Below are 15,475 nucleotides of genomic sequence, written 5' to 3'. Positions count from 1 at the left end.
TTTCTTTTACAACTGGATTTTCTCTTGAGTTGTGCTACAGGTTGAATTTATGCACTGGGACCTGTTAGAAAAGGTTCCAGCTCCAGAGCCACATCCCCAGATCCCTGTAAGGGATCTGGAACACTCAACCCCCCAATCATCATCCTATCCAACCTGTTTGTTCGTACCCAGTATGGCAGTGTGGTGGCTCAAGGTGAATTCCAGTAGAAGCATCCAGAACAGAGTTTGGACTCAGGGGTGCTCACAAAGAGGCCAGGCAGGACTTAGGTACCATAGTGGCCAGGTTTCACAGCCCATGCTTCCCGTGACAAGCCTCCTCTGTGTCATTCAGGACACACATAGTCCTGTCTTCTCCTGCCTAGCTTCATTTGCATTAAACCCAGGAAGAACTCCCACCATCAAAGGTCCAAAAGCCCCTTGTCCTGCATTCTCATGTCCAGACATCATCTCAGCAGGAAGAATACTTAGAGAAGGCTCTGAAATTAACAGAGGGCACTATCTGGAGTCCTACAACTGCTAAGCATGCAGGAACGCTTTTGTGTATGTGTGTGTGTGTGTGTTTGTGTGTGTATACCTGGGATTATTGTGGCCCAGTCCTGTGAGAAGTCATAGCAGTGCCTGAGAGGCACAGCATGTACGAGTTATGGTGGTCAGCTCTGGGATGTAGAGGAAGGACAGGTTTGCATGTAGGGAAGCCTTTTAGGGCTCCATCCTTCAGATCCAGCTCAGGTGAGTACAAGGTTTGGAGTGGTGCTTCGTGTGTGTGGATTAGGGCTCAGGGGCATGCCAGAGCGTGGTTGGTAAGAGCATTGTGTAGGAACCATTGGGAAGGTGGCAGTACCGTCCTTTAAAGTGGCCTGACAGGCAGGTCCATGAAGTCAGGTCCTCCACACCCACCCCCATCACCAGGAATCTCCCTTTTTAGCCACAGCAAAAGTCTCCAGGAAGCTTTGTAGAGAGGGAGATTTGGAAGAGCATAGACAGGCTTGTCTCCAGGTGGCAGGGAGAGTGATTTTCTTCTAGGCTTCATCATGGAAGATGTCAGCAGTGTGGAGGAGAGCCTCTGGAGACTTTCAGTGCTCATTGAAGGAAGGCTTCCTGTTGAGGAGTGAAAAGCATTTCCCTACTGAACATGGCCTAGCTAACCGGGATACCAAGGATGGGACTGTACATAGAAGCGAGGGACAGAGAAAGACAGAGATAGAGGTGGAGGTGGAGATAGAGGAGGATAGATAAATGAGAGAGAGAGAAAGTAAGGCGAGAGCAAATGAGAATCTGCCTGTGGGGTGTTGAGTGTTCTCTAGTTTGTTGGTGTTTTTTTTTTGTTTTTTGTTTTTGTTTTTTTTTTCATGCAGGCTGGTGGGCAGACCCACTCTGTCTGTGGACACTTTTTTCTGTTCCATGGGTCTGGGCCCGTGGAGAGAAATTTGTGTGAGGACACCTGGAATGTTTAGGGAAATCCATAAGGACACACAGGGTGGGTGTGTGCTGTAGGCATCCTGGTGTTAAGAGTGAGAATTGCTTCTTGTCCCTCAGATTCTATGTTGCCTGTCCTCGGTCCACTTGGAATCTGTTGAGAGAGCCGAGTCCTGTGTGTTCCTAGGCCCTGCCACAGGTATGTGGGTGTCCACAGAGGATACAGAGAGTTCCATGCCTGACAGGGTCTTGGGGAAGTTAGAGAACGGAAAGAGAAGTTTCCTGAGTGGTGCCTGGTATTTGGTGTAGGGTAGGGTCGGGAGGTGGGAGGTTAGGGGTGGGAGGTGGAGGGCTGTGCAGAGGAGAGAGATTGTGACAGAGGTGGACGTAGGTCAGAATGGTTGCCTGGTGCTGCCTAGGAGATGGTTAAGGTGGGGGCCTGGGCCCAGGGTTTGGTAGGGCAAGAGGGCAGGTGGGTGCAATGTTTCTTCTTTTGATGTGTTCTTGTCTTCACCTCAGGGACCTGGACGCCCTGCCTGTTGAGGCAAGGTTGTGGATGTCCCGGGCCTTATGGTCCCTGCTTCGCATGATGTGGGGCAGCATCCATCTGAACGCTCATCACTACCAAGGCCAAGGTTTTGGAAGGAAGTCCTTCTTCTCCCATCTTAGTATTAGACCATCGGATTTGGGACACGGGACTAAGGCCGCTGACTCTGCATCTCTTACAAGCATACACAGCTGCCTGCCCTTTTGCCTTGTGTCCATCCTGGAGTGGCCTTCTGCAAGGTGGGAAGCCCGAGCTGGGTCTAGGGTCCCATTGAGTTGGGTGGTCGTCTCCCTTGGTGTAACACCTTCCATCCCACTGCCTTAGAAGAACCGGGTACAGCCTTGGAGGCCCCTCTTGCCGGGCCACCTTGACCTGGAAGCTTGGGTCAGCAGACCCAAGGCCATGCTGGAAGCTGTACTGGTCACCCTGGTGGCTGGAGTCATGTAGACAGCCACTGGATCTCTGAAAGCTGCTGTGTGTGTGTGTGTCTGTGTGTGTGTCTGTGTGTGTCTGTGTGTCTGGGGTGAAGGCTGGGCTAGGGCAGGGATGCAGCTGTTAGAATACCCTGGTTTGGCAGCTAGGGGGTGATGCTCTGCCCCTGAACCCCAACCCCATTATTATGTTTCTTTGGCTCCTCCCCTATAGTCCAGATGTGGTTTGTGGAGGACTTCCTTAGGGTGTGGCTCAGACTCTCAAGTGAGCCTGCCTCCACATCCACACACTCCCCACTTGGCCCTCTCCATGACACGCTCCACCACCTGCCCTCTCTCCCTGCACCCCACCATACCCTCAGGCAGGGCCTTCAGGGGCTGGCACAAAGCCCAGTGTGTCAGGGAAGTTCAGTGCATGGAGGTTACAATGGAGGAACCAGTTAAAGTCTGTTACCCCCATCTACACACCACACCCTCACCTTCTGCACACCACTGAATCCCTAGCAGCAGCCCTAGAGTGGCATGTCTGTCCAGTCCTAGCCTAGATGGTTGTCCTCCATCTTGGAGCTTTGGCTTTTTTTTTTCATTTTTTTTTTTTTCTGTGTGAAGGGCGAAGAGAGAGCACCCTTCACCCTTAGCCCTTGGCATTCTCAGTGCCCTGCTGACATCCTGTGGATTCAGTTTGCCAATTCCGCCAGCAGGTCCCTGTGCTACCCTGGAAATGGAGGCATGCCGCCTAGGGAAGAGCTCCCGCCTGGGTCCCCCAGGACCAAAGCGGTTCTCTGGCCCGCTCCATGACCCAGGAGAGCTGGAGGAGGAAGCAGGGTCCAGATGACCGGCTCCGGGCGGGCGACACTTGGCTGGCTTGGGGTTCATGGAAGCACAGCCTCCCGGGTCCTGTGGCCGCCATGTCTGGGAGCAGGAGAGGACCTCTCCGCAGGGGATTGTGCAGCCTGGGCTGCATGGGGGTGGTTGTGTGGAAATTTTCCTGCCTTCGTGCCAGCCCGCCTGCCCTTATGGTGGTGCACAAGGCCACCCCGGGACCCCCTAGCTTTTGTCTGAGCCTCCCTAGCAGTATCCACAGCTCACTTCCGGAGACCACACAAACTCTGCCCTGCATCTCTGGGAGGTGCTCAGGGTCTCAGGCCTGGTTGCTAGCCACCTTGGCCAAATGTCTGTCATCCATTTATCTCCTCCTGCCATCCCCTCTCCTCTCTGGCTGCCTGGACTTCTCTCTGGCTTGCCTTTTGTTTCTTTTACAACTGGATTTTCTCTTGAGTTGTGCTACAGGTTGAATTTAGGCACTGGGACCTGTTAGAAAAGGTTCCAGCTCCAGAGCCACATCCCCAGATCCCTGTAAGGGATCTGGAACCCTCAACCCCCCAATCATCATCCTATCCAACCTGATTGTTCGTACCCAGTATGGCAGTGTGGTGGCTCAAGGTGAATTCCAGTAGAAGCATCCAGAACAGTGTTTGGACTCAGGGGTGCTCACAAAGAGGCCAGGCAGGACTTAGGTTCCATAGTGGCCAGGTTTCACAGCCCGTGCTTCCCCTGACAAGCCTCCTCTGTGTCATTCAGGACACACATAGTCCTGTCTTCTCCTGTCTAGCTTCATTTGCATTAAACCCAGGAAGAACTCCCACCATCAAAGGTCCAAAAGCCCCTTGTGCTGCATTCTCATGTCCAGACATCATCTCAGCAGGAAGAATACTTAGAGAAGGCTCTGAAATTAACAGAGGGCACTATCTGGAGTCCTACAACTGCTAAGCATGCAGGAACGCTTTTGTGTATGTGTGTGTGTGTGTGTGTGTGTTTGTGTGTTTATACCTGGGATTATTGTGGCCCAGTACTGTGAGAAGTCATAGCAGTGCCTGAGAGGCACAGCATGTACGAGTTATGGTCGTCAGCTCTGGGATGTAGAGGAAGGACAGGTTTGCATGTAGGGAAGCCTTTTAGGGCTCCATCCTTCATATCCAGCTCAGGTGAATACAAGTTTTGGAGTGGTGCTTCGTGTGTGTGGATTAAGGCTCAGGGGCATGCCAGAGCGTGGTTGGTAAGAGCATTGTGTAGGAACCATTGGGAAGGTGGCAGTACCGTCCTTTAAAGTGGCCTGACAGGCAGGTCCATGAAGTCAGGTCCTCCACACCCACCCCCATCACCAGGAATCTCCCTTTTTAGCCACAGCAAAAGTCTCCAGGAAACTTTGTAGAGAGGGAGATTTGGAAGAGCATAGACAGGCTTGTCTCCAGGTGGCAGGGAGAGTGATTTTCTTCTAGGCTTCATCATGGAAGATGTCAGCAGTGTGGAGGAGAGCCTCTGGAGACTTTCAGTGCTCATTGAAGGAAGGCTTCCTGTTGAGGAGTGAAAAGCATTTCCCTACTGAACATGGCCTAGCTAACCTGGATACCAGGCATGGGACTGTACATAGGAGCGAGGGACAGAGAAAGACAGAGATAGAGGTGGAGGTGGAGGTAGAGGAGCATAGATAAATGAGAGAGAGAGAAAGTAAGGCGAGAGCAAATGAGAATCTGCCTGTGGGGTGTTGGGTGTTCTCGAGTTTGTTGGTGTTTTTTTTTTTTTTTTTTTTTCATGCAGGCTGGTGGGCAGACCCACTCTGTCTGTGGACACTTTTTTCTGTTCCATGGGTCTGGGCCCGTGGAGAGAAATTTGTGTGAGGACACCTGGAATGTTTAGGGAAATCCATAAGGACACACAGGGTGGTGTGTGCTGTAGGCATCCTGGTGTTAAGAGTGAGAATTGCTTCTTGTCCCTCAGATTCTATATTACCTGTCCTCGGTCCACTTGGAATCTGTTGAGAGAGCCGAGTCCTGTGTGTTCCTAGGCCCTGCCACAGGTAGGTGGGTGTCCACAGAGGATACAGAGAGTTCCATGCCTGACAGGGTCTTGGGGAAGTTAGAGAACGGAAAGAGAAGTTTCCTGAGTGGTGCCTGGTATTTGGTGTAGGGTAGGGTCGGGAGGTGGGAGGTTAGGGGTGGGAGGTGGAGGGCTGTGCAGAGGAGAGAGATTGTGACAGAGGTGGACGTAGGTCAGAATGGTTGCCTGGTGCTGCCTAGGAGACGGTTAAGGTGGGGGCCTGGGCCCAGGGTTTGGTAGGGCAAGAGGGCAGGTGGGTGCAATGTTTCTTCTTTTGATGTGTTCTTGTCTTCACCTCAGGGACCTGGACGCCCTGCCTGTTGAGGCAAGGTTGTGGATGTCCCGGGCCTTATGGTCCCTGCTTCGCATGATGTGGGGCAGCATCCATCTGAACGCTCATCACTACCAAGGCCAAGGTTTTGGAAGGAAGTCCTTCTTCTCCCATCTTAGTATTAGACCATCGGATTTGGGACACGGGACTAAGGCCGCTGACTCTGCATCTCTTACAAGCATACACAGCTGCCTGCCCTTTTGCCTTGTGTCCATCCTGGAGCGGCCTTCTGCAAGGTGGGAAGCCCGAGCTGGGTCTAGGGTCCCATTGAGTTGGGTGGTCGTCTCCCTTGGTATAACACCTTCCATCCCACTGCCTTAGAAGAACCGGGTACAGCCTTGGAGGCCCCTCTTGCCGGGCCACCTTGACCTGGAAGTTTGGGTCAGCAGACCCAAGGCCATGCTGGAAGCTGTACTAGTCACCCTGGTGGGTGGAGTCATGTAGACAGCCACTGGATCTCTGAAAGCTGCTGTGTGTGTGTGTGTGTGTGTGTGTGTGTGTGTGTGTGTGTGTGTGTCTGTGTTTGTGTCTGTGTGTGTGTATGTGTCTGTATGTGTGTCTGTGTGTCTGGGGTGAAGGCTGGGCTAGTGCAGGGATGCAGCTGTTACAATACCCTGGTTTGGCAGCTAGGGGCGATGCTCTGCCCCTGAAACCCAAACCCATTATTATGTTTCTTTGGCTCCTCCCCTATAGTCCAGATGTGGTTTGTGGAGGACTTCCTTAGGGTGTGGCTCAGACTCTCAAGTGAGCCTGCCCCCACATCCACACACTCCCCTTTCGGCCCCCTCCATGACACGCTGCACCACCTGCCCTCTCTCCCTGCACCCCACCATACCCTCAGGCAGGGCCTTCAGCGGCTGGCACAAAGCCCAGTGTGTCAGGGAAGTGCAGTGCATGGAGGTTACAATGGAGGAACCAGTTAAAGTCTGTTACCCCCATCTACACACCACACCCTCACCTTCTGCACACCACTGAATCCCTAGCAGCAGCCCTAGAGTGGCATGTCTGTCCAGTCCTAGCCTAGATGGTTGTCCTCCATCTTGGAGCTTTGGCTTTTTTTTTTTTTTTTTTTTTTTGCTTTGTGAAGGGCGGAGAGAGAGCACCCTTCACCCTTGGCCCTTGGCATTCTCGGTGCCCTGCTGCCATCCCTCGGATTCAGTTTGCCAATTCCACCAGCAGGTCCCTGTGCTACCCTGGAAATGGAGGCGTGCCGCCTAGGGAAGGGCTCCTGCCTGGGTCCCCCAGGACCAAAGCGGTTCTCTGGCCCGCTCCATGACCCAGGAGAGCTGGAGGAGGAAGCAGGGTCCAGATGACCGGCTCCGGGCGGGCGACACGTGGCTGGCTTCGGGTTCACGGAAGCACAGCCTCCCGGGTCCTGTGGCCGCCATGTCTGGGAGCAGGAGAGGACCTCTCCGCAGGGGATTGTGCAGCCTGGGCTGCATGGGGGTGTTTGTGTGAAACTTTTCCTGCCTCCGTGCCAGCCCGCCTGTCCTTACGGTGGTGCACAAGGCCACCCCGGGACCCCCTAGCTTTTGTCTGAGCCTCCCTAGCAGTATCCACAGCTCACTTCCGGAGACCACACAAACTCTGCCCTGCATCTCTGGGAGTTGCTCAGGGTCTCAGGCCTGGTTGCTAGCCACCTTGGCCAAATGTCTGTCATCCATTTATCTCCTCCTGCCATCCCCTCTCCTCTCTGGCTGCCTGGACTTCTCTCTGGCTTGCCTTTTGTTTCTTTTACAACTGGATTTTTTCTTGAGTTGTGCTACAGGTTGAATTTAGGCACTGGGACCTGTTAGAAAAGGTTCCAGCTCCAGAGCCACATCCCCAGATCCCTGTAAGGGATCTGGAACCCTCAACTCCCCAATCATCATCCTATCCAACCTGATTGTTCGTACCCAGTATGGCAGTGTGGTGGCTCAAGGTGAATTCCAGTAGAAGCATCCAGAACAGGGTTTGGACTCAGGGGTGCTCACAAAGAGGCCAGGCAGGACTTAGGTACCATAGTGGCCAGGTTTCACAGCCCGTGCTTCCCCTGACAAGCCTCCTCTGTGTCATTCAGAACACACATAGTCCTGTCTTCTCCTGCCTAGCTTCATTTGCATTAAACCCAGGAAGAACTCCCACCATCAAAGGTCCAAAAGCCCCTTGTCCTGCATTCTCATGTCCAGACATCATCTCAGCAGGAAGAATACTTAGAGAAGGCTCTGAAATTAACAGAGGGCACTATCTGGAGTCCTACAACTGCTAAGCATGCAGGAGCGCTTTTGTGTATGTGTGTGTGTGAATGTGTGTGAGTGTGTGTGTGTGTGTGTGTGTGTGTGTGTGTGTGTGTGTGTGTGTTTACCTGGGATTATTGTGGCCCAGTACTGTGAGAAGTCATAGCAGTGCCTGAGAGGCACAGTATGTACGAGTTATGGTCGTCAGCTCTGGGATGTAGAGGAAGGACAGGTTTGCATGTAGGGAAGCCTTTTAGGGCTCCATCCTTCAGATCCAGCTCAGGTGAGTACAAGGTTTGGAGTGGTGCTTCGTGTGTGTGGATTGGGGCTCAGGGGCATGCCAGAGCGTGGTTGGTAAGAGCATTGTGTAGGAACCATTGGGAAGGTGGCAGTACCGTCCTTTAAAGTGGCCTGACAGGCAGGTCCATGAAGTCAGGTCCTCCACACCCACCCCCATCACCAGGAAGCTCCCTTTTTAGCCACAGCAAAAGTCTCCAGGAAGCTTTGTAGAGAGGGAGATTTGGAAGAACATAGACAGGCTTGTCTCCAGGTGGCAGGGAGAGTGATTTTTTTCTAGGCTTCATCATGGAAGATGTCAGCAGTGTGGAGGAGAGCCTCTGGAGACTTTCAGAGCTCATTGAAGGTAGGCTTCCTGTTGAGGAGTGAAAAGCATTTCCCTACTGAACATGGCCTAGCTAACCTGGATACCAGGGATGGGACTGTACATAGGAGCGAGGGACAGAGAAAGACATAGAGGTGGAGGTGGAGGTAGAGGAGCATAGATAAATGAGAGAGAAGAAAGTAAGGCGAGAGCAAATGAGAATCTGACTGTGGGGTGTTGGGCGTTCTCTAGTTTGTTGTTGTTGTTTTTTTTTTTTTCATGCAGGCTGGTGGGCAGACCCACTCTGTCTGTGGACACTTTTTTCTGTTCCATGGGTCTGGGCCCGTGGAGAGAAATTTGTGTGAGGACACCTGGAATGTTTAGGGAAATCCATAAGGACACACAGGGTGGTGTGTGCTGTAGGCATCCTGGTGTTAATAGTGAGAATTGCTTCTTGTCCCTCAGATTCTATGTTACCTGTCCTCGGTCCACTTGGAATCTCTTGAGAGAGCCGAGTCCTGTGTGTTCCTAGGCCCTGCCACAGGTAGGTGGGTGTCCACAGAGGATACAGAGAGTTCCATGCCTGACAGGGTCTTGGGGGAGTTAAAGAATGGAAAGAGAAGTTTCCTGAGTGGTGCCTGGTATTTGGTGTAGGGTAGGGTCCGGAGGTGGGAGGTTAGGGGTGGGAGGTGGAGGGCTGTGAAGAGGAGAGAGATTGTGACAGAGGTGGACGTAGGTCAGAATGGTTGCCTGGTGCTGCCTAGGAGACGGTTAAGGTGGGGGCCTGTGCCCAGGGTTTGGTAGGGCAAGAGGGCAGGTGGGTGCAATGTTTCTTCTTTTGATGTGTTCTTGTCTTCACCTCAGGGACCTGGACGCCCTGCCTGTTGAGGCAAGGTTGTGGATGTCCCGGGCCTTATGGTCCCTGCTTCGCATGATGTGGGGCAGCATCCATCTGAACGCTCATCACTACCAAGGCCAAGGTTTTGGAAGGAAGTCCTTCTTCTCCCATCTTAGTATTAGACCATCGGATTTGGGACACGGGACTAAGGCCGCTGACTCTGCATCCCTTACAAGCATACACAGCTGCCTGCCCTTTTGCCTTGTGTCCATCCTGGAGCGGCCTTCTGCAAGGTGGGAAGCCTGAGCTGGGTCTAGGGTCCCATTGAGTTGGGTGGTCGTCTCCCTTGGTGTAACACCTTCCATCCCACTGCCTTAGAAGAACCGGGTACAGCCTTGGAGGGCCCTCTTGCCGGGCCACCATGACCTGGAAGCTTGGGTCAGCAGACCCAAGGCCATGCTGGAAGCTGTACTGGTCACCCTGGTGGGTGGAGTCATGTAGACAGCCACTGGATCTCTGAAAGCTGCTGTGTGTGTGTGTGTGTGTGTGTGTGTGTGTGTGTGTGTGTGTGTGTTTGTGTGTGTGTGTGTGTGTGTGTGTGTCTGTGTGTGTCTGTGTGTGTCTGTGTGTCTGGGGTGAAGGCAGGGCTAGGGCAGGGATGCAGCTGTTAGAATACCCTGGTTTGGCAGCTAGGGGGCGATGCTCTGCCCCTGAACCCCAAACCCATTATTATGTTTCTTTGGCTCCTCCCCTATAGTCCATATGTGGTTTGTGGAGGACTTCCTTAGGGTGTGGCTCAGACTCTCAAGTGAGCCTGCCCCCACATCCACACACTCCCCACTTGGCCCCCTCCATGACAACCTCCACCACCTGCCCTCTCTCCCTGCACCCCACCATACCCTCAGGCAGGGCCTTCAGCGGCTGGCACAAAGCCCAGTGTGTCAGGGAAGTGCAGTGCATGGAGGTTACAATGGAGGAACCAGTTAAAGTCTGTTACCCCCATCTACACACCACACCCTCACCTTCTGCACACCACTGAATCCCTAGCAGCAGCCCTAGAGTGGCATGTCTGTCCAGTCCTAGCCTAGATGCTTGTCCTCCATCTTGGAGCTTTGGCTTTTTTTTTTTTTTGCTTTGTGAAGGGCAGAGAGAGAACACCCTTCGCCCTTGGCCCTTGGCATTCTCGGTGCCCTGCTGCCATCCCTCGGATTCAGTTTGCCAATTCCACCAGCAGGTCCCTGTGCTACCCTGGAAATGGAGGCGTGCCACCTAGGGACGGGCTCCTGCCTGGGTCCCCCAGGACCAAAGCGGTTCTCTGGCCTGCTCCATGACCCAGGAGAGCTGGAGGAGGAAGCAGGGTCCAGATGACCGGCTCCGGGCGGGCGACACGTGGCTGGCTTCGGGTTCACGGAAGCACAGCCTCCCGGGTCCTGTGGCCGCCATGTCTGGGAGCAGGAGAGGACCTCTCCGCAGGGGATTGTGCAGCCTGGGCTGCATGGGGGTGTTTGTGTGGAACTTTTCCTGCCTCCGTGCCAGCCCGCCTGTCCTTACGGTGGTGCACAAGGCCACCCCGGGACCCCCTAGCTTTTGTCTGAGCCTCCCTAGCAGTATCCACAGCTCACTTCCGGAGACCACACAAACTCTGCCCTGCATCTCTGGGAGTTGCTCAGGGTCTCAGGCCTGGTTGCTAGCCACCTTGGCCAAATGTCTGTCATCCATTTATCTCCTCCTGCCATCCCCTCTCCTCTCTGGCTGCCTGGACTTCTCTCTGGCTTGCCTTTTGTTTCTTTTACAACTGGATTTTTTCTTGAGTTGTGCTACAGGTTGAATTTAGGCACTGGGACCTGTTAGAAAAGGTTCCAGCTCCAGAGCCACATCCCCAGATCCCTGTAAGGGATCTGGAACCCTCAACTCCCCAATCATCATCCTATCCAACCTGATTGTTCGTACCCAGTATGGCAGTGTGGTGGCTCAAGGTGAATTCCAGTAGAAGCATCCAGAACAGGGTTTGGACTCAGGGGTGCTCACAAAGAGGCCAGGCAGGACTTAGGTACCATAGTGGCCAGGTTTCACAGCCCGTGCTTCCCCTGACAAGCCTCCTCTGTGTCATTCAGAACACACATAGTCCTGTCTTCTCCTGCCTAGCTTCATTTGCATTAAACCCAGGAAGAACTCCCACCATCAAAGGTCCAAAAGCCCCTTGTCCTGCATTCTCATGTCCAGACATCATCTCAGCAGGAAGAATACTTAGAGAAGGCTCTGAAATTAACAGAGGGCACTATCTGGAGTCCTACAACTGCTAAGCATGCAGGAGCGCTTTTGTGTATGTGTGTGTCTGTGTGTGTCTGTGTGTGTGTGTGTGTGTGTGTGTGTGTTTACCTGGGATTATTGTGGCCCAGTACTGTGAGAAGTCATAGCAGTGCCTGAGAGGCACAGTATGTACGAGTTATGGTCGTCAGCTCTGGGATGTAGAGGAAGGACAGGTTTGCATGTAGGGAAGCCTTTTAGGGCTCCATCCTTCAGATCCAGCTCAGGTGAGTACAAGGTTTGGAGTGGTGCTTCGTGTGTGTGGATTGGGGCTCAGGGGCATGCCAGAGCGTGGTTGGTAAGAGCATTGTGTAGGAACCATTGGGAAGGTGGCAGTACCGTCCTTTAAAGTGGCCTGACAGGCAGGTCCATGAAGTCAGGTCCTCCACACCCACCCCCATCACCAGGAAGCTCCCTTTTTAGCCACAGCAAAAGTCTCCAGGAAGCTTTGTAGAGAGGAAGATTTGGAAGAGCATAGACAGGCTTGTCTCCAGGTGGCAGGGAGAGTGATTTTCTTCTAGGCTTCATCATGGAAGATGTCAGCAGTGTGGAGGAGAGCCTCTGGAGACTTTCAGTGCTCATTGAAGGAAGGCTTCCTGTTGAGGAGTGAAAAGCATTTCCCTACTGAACATGGCCTAGCTAACCTGGATACCAGGGATTGGACTGTACATAGGAGCGAGTGACAGAGAAAGACAGAGATAGAGGTGGAGGTGGCGGTAGAGGAGCATAGATAAATGAGAGAGAGAGAAAGTAAGGCGAGAGCAAATGAGAATCTGACTGTGGGGTGTTGGGTGTTCTCTAGTTTGTTGTTGTTTTTTTTTTTTTCATGCAGGCTGGTGGGCAGACCCACTCTGTCTGTGGACACTTTTTTCTGTTCCATGGGTCTGGGCCCGTGGAGAGAAATTTGTGTGAGGACACCTGGAATGTTTAGGGAAATCCATAAGGACACACAGGGTGGGTGTGTGCTGTAGGCATCCTGGTGTTAAGAGTGAGAATTGCTTCTTGTCCCTCAGATTCTATGTTACCTGTCCTCGGTCCACTTGGAATCTGTTGAGAGAGCCGAGTCCTGTGTGTTCCTAGGCCCTGCCACAGGTAGGTGGGTGTCCACAGAGGATACAGAGAGTTCCATGCCTGACAGGGTCCTGGGGAAGTTAGAGAACGGAAAGAGAAGTTTCCTGAGTGGTGCCTGGTATTTGTTGTAGGGTAGGGTCTGGAGGTGGGAGGTTAGGGGTGGGAGGTGGAGGGCTGTGAAGAGGAGAGAGATTGTGACAGAGGTGGACGTAGGTCAGAATGATTGCCTAGTGCTGCCTAGGAGACGGTTAAGTTGGGGGCCTGGGCCCAGGGTTTGGTAGGGCAAGAGGGCAGGTGGGTGCAATGTTTCTTCTTTTGATGTGTTCTTGTCTTCACCTCAGGGACCTGGACACCCTGCCTGTTGAGGCAAGGTTGTGGATGTCCCGGGCCTTATGGTCCCTGCTTCGCATGATGTGGGGCAGCATCCATCTGAATGCTCATCACTACCAAGGCCAAGGTTTTGGAAGGAAGTCCTTCTTCTCCCATCTTAGTATTAGACCATCGGATTTGGGACACGGGACTAAGGCCGCTGACTCTGCATCCCTTACAAGCATACACAGCTGCCTGCCCTTTTGCCTTGTGTCCATCCTGGAGCGGCCTTCTGCAAGGTGGGAAGCCCGAGCTGGGCCTAGGGTCCCATTGAGTTGGGTGGTCGTCTCCCTTGGTGTAACACCTTCCATCCCACTGCCTTAGAAGAACCGGGTACAGCCTTGGAGGCCACTCTTGCCGGGCCACCTTGACCTGGAAGCTTGGGTCAGCAGACCCAAGGCCATGCTGGAAGCTGTACTGGTCACCCTGGTGGGTGGAGTCATGTAGACAGCCACTGGATCTCTGAAAGCTGCTGTGTGTGTGTGTGTGTGTGTGTGTGTGTGTGTGTGTGTGTGTTTGTCTGTGTGCGTGTGTGTGTGTTTGTGTGTGTGTCTGTGTGTGTCTGTGTGTCTGGGTGAAGCCTGGGCTAGGGCAGGGATGCAGCTGTTAGAATACCCTGGTTTGGCAGCTAGGGGGCGATGCTCTGCCCCTGAACCCCAACCCCATTATTATGTTTCTTTGGCTCCTCCCCTATAGTCCAGATGTGGTTTGTGGAGGACTTCCTTAGGGTGTGGCTCAGACTCTCAAGTGAGCCTGCCCCCACATCCACACACTCCCCACTTGGCCCCCTCCATGACAACCTCCACCACCTGCCCTCTCTCCCTGCACCCCACCATACCCTCAGGCAGGGCCTTCAGCGGCTGGCACAAAGCCCAGTGTGTCAGGGAAGTGCAGTGCATGGAGGTTACAATGGAGGAACCAGTTAAAGTCTGTTACCCCCATCTACACACCACACCCTCACCTTCTGCACACCACTGAATCCCTAGCAGCAGCCCTAGAGTGGCATGTCTGTCCAGTCCTAGCCTAGATGGTTGTCCTCCATCTTGGAGCTTTGGCTTTTTTTTTTTTTTTTTTTTTTGTTTGTGAAGGGCGGAGAGAGAGCACCCTTCGCCCTTGGCCCTTGGCATTCTCGGTGCCCTGCTGCCATCCCGTGGATTCAGTTTGCCAATTCTGCCAGCAGGTCCCTTTGCTACCCTGGAAATGGAGGCGTGCTGCCTAGGGAAGGGCTCCCGTCTGGGTTCCCCAGGACCAAAGAGGTTTTCTGGCCCGCTCCATGACCTAGGAGAGCTGGAGGAGGAAGCAGGGTCCAGGTGACCGTCTCCGGGCAGGCGACACCTGGCTGGCTTGGGGTTCAGGGAAGCACAGCCTCCCGGGTCCTGTGGCCGCCATGTCTGGGAGCAGGAGAGGACCTCTCCGCAGGGCATTGTACAGCCTGGGCTGCATGGGGTTGGTTGTGTGGAACTTTTCCTGCCTCCATGCCAGCCCGCCTGCCCTTACGGTGGTGCACAAGGCCACCCCGGGACCCCCTAGCTTTTGTCTGAGCCTCCCTAGCAGTATCCACAGCTCACTTCCGGAGACCACACAAACTCTGCCCTGCATCTCTGGGAGGTGCTCAGGGTCTCAGGCCTGGTTGCTAGCCACCTTGGCCAAATGTCTGTCATCCATTTATCTCCTCCTGCCATCCCCTCTCCTCTCTGGCTGCCTGGACTTCTCTCTGGCTTGCCTCTAGTGTGTGTTCTTTTATGCCTTTGAAGATATCTGTGATGTGCAAAGGTTTTACCACACTGATTACATTCACAGGGTTTCTCTCCAGTATGTGTTCTTTTATGCATTTGAAAAGTACTGTGCCATGAAAAGACTTTACCACATTGATTACATTCATAGGGTTTCTCTCCAGTATGCTTTCTTTTATGTTCTTTAAGATGACTTTGCTGTACAAAGGCTTTACCACACTGATCACATTCATAGTGGTTCTCTCCAGTATGTTTTCTTTTATGTGTTTGAAAAACTTTGTACATGCAAAGGTTTTACCACATTGATTACACTCATATGGTTTATCTCCAGGAGGTGGCCTTTTATACCTTTGAAGATGACTGTGAAGGGCAAAGGCCTTACCACACTGATTGCAAACATATGGTTCCTCTCCAGTATGTGTTCTTTTATGACTATTAAGATGGTTATGACTTGTAAAGGCTTTACCACACTGATTGCATTCATAGGGTTTCTCTCCAGTATGTGTTCTTGTATGCCTTTGAAGATAACTGTATTGTGCAAAGGCTTTACCACATAAATTGCATTGACAGGGTTTCTCTCCAGAATGGGTTCTTGTATGCCTTTGAAGATAACTGAATTGTGTGAAGGCTTTACCACACAAATTTCATTCATAGGGTATCTCTCCAGAATGGGTTCTTGTATGCTTTTGAAGACTTCTGAATTGTGTATAGGCTTTACTACACGGATTACATTCACAG

At 52.9% G+C, this 15,475-nt stretch overlaps 1 long non-coding RNA gene across 2 annotated transcripts; it reads left to right on the top strand.

Moving 5' to 3' along the window:
• The first annotated feature begins 5,170 nt into the window (after positions 1-5,170).
• Positions 5,171-12,675, top strand: LOC131901708 (uncharacterized). Of its 2 annotated transcripts, XR_009376849.1 has the most exons (5): positions 5,171-5,251; positions 5,572-5,838; positions 8,885-8,963; positions 9,284-9,550; positions 12,578-12,675. It is a non-coding gene; the product is annotated as an uncharacterized LOC131901708 (long non-coding RNA). The 2 variants fall into 2 exon arrangements; XR_009376848.1 differs by lacking the exon at positions 5,171-5,251 and having other exon boundaries at positions 5,481-5,838.
• Positions 12,676-15,475: the final 2,800 nt, after the last annotated feature.

This window comes from Peromyscus eremicus, unplaced genomic scaffold, assembly GCF_949786415.1.
Source record: "Peromyscus eremicus unplaced genomic scaffold, PerEre_H2_v1 PerEre#2#unplaced_227, whole genome shotgun sequence".
NCBI lineage: Eukaryota > Metazoa > Chordata > Mammalia > Rodentia > Cricetidae > Peromyscus > Peromyscus eremicus.
This window is presented reverse-complemented; position numbering and strand designations above follow the sequence as displayed.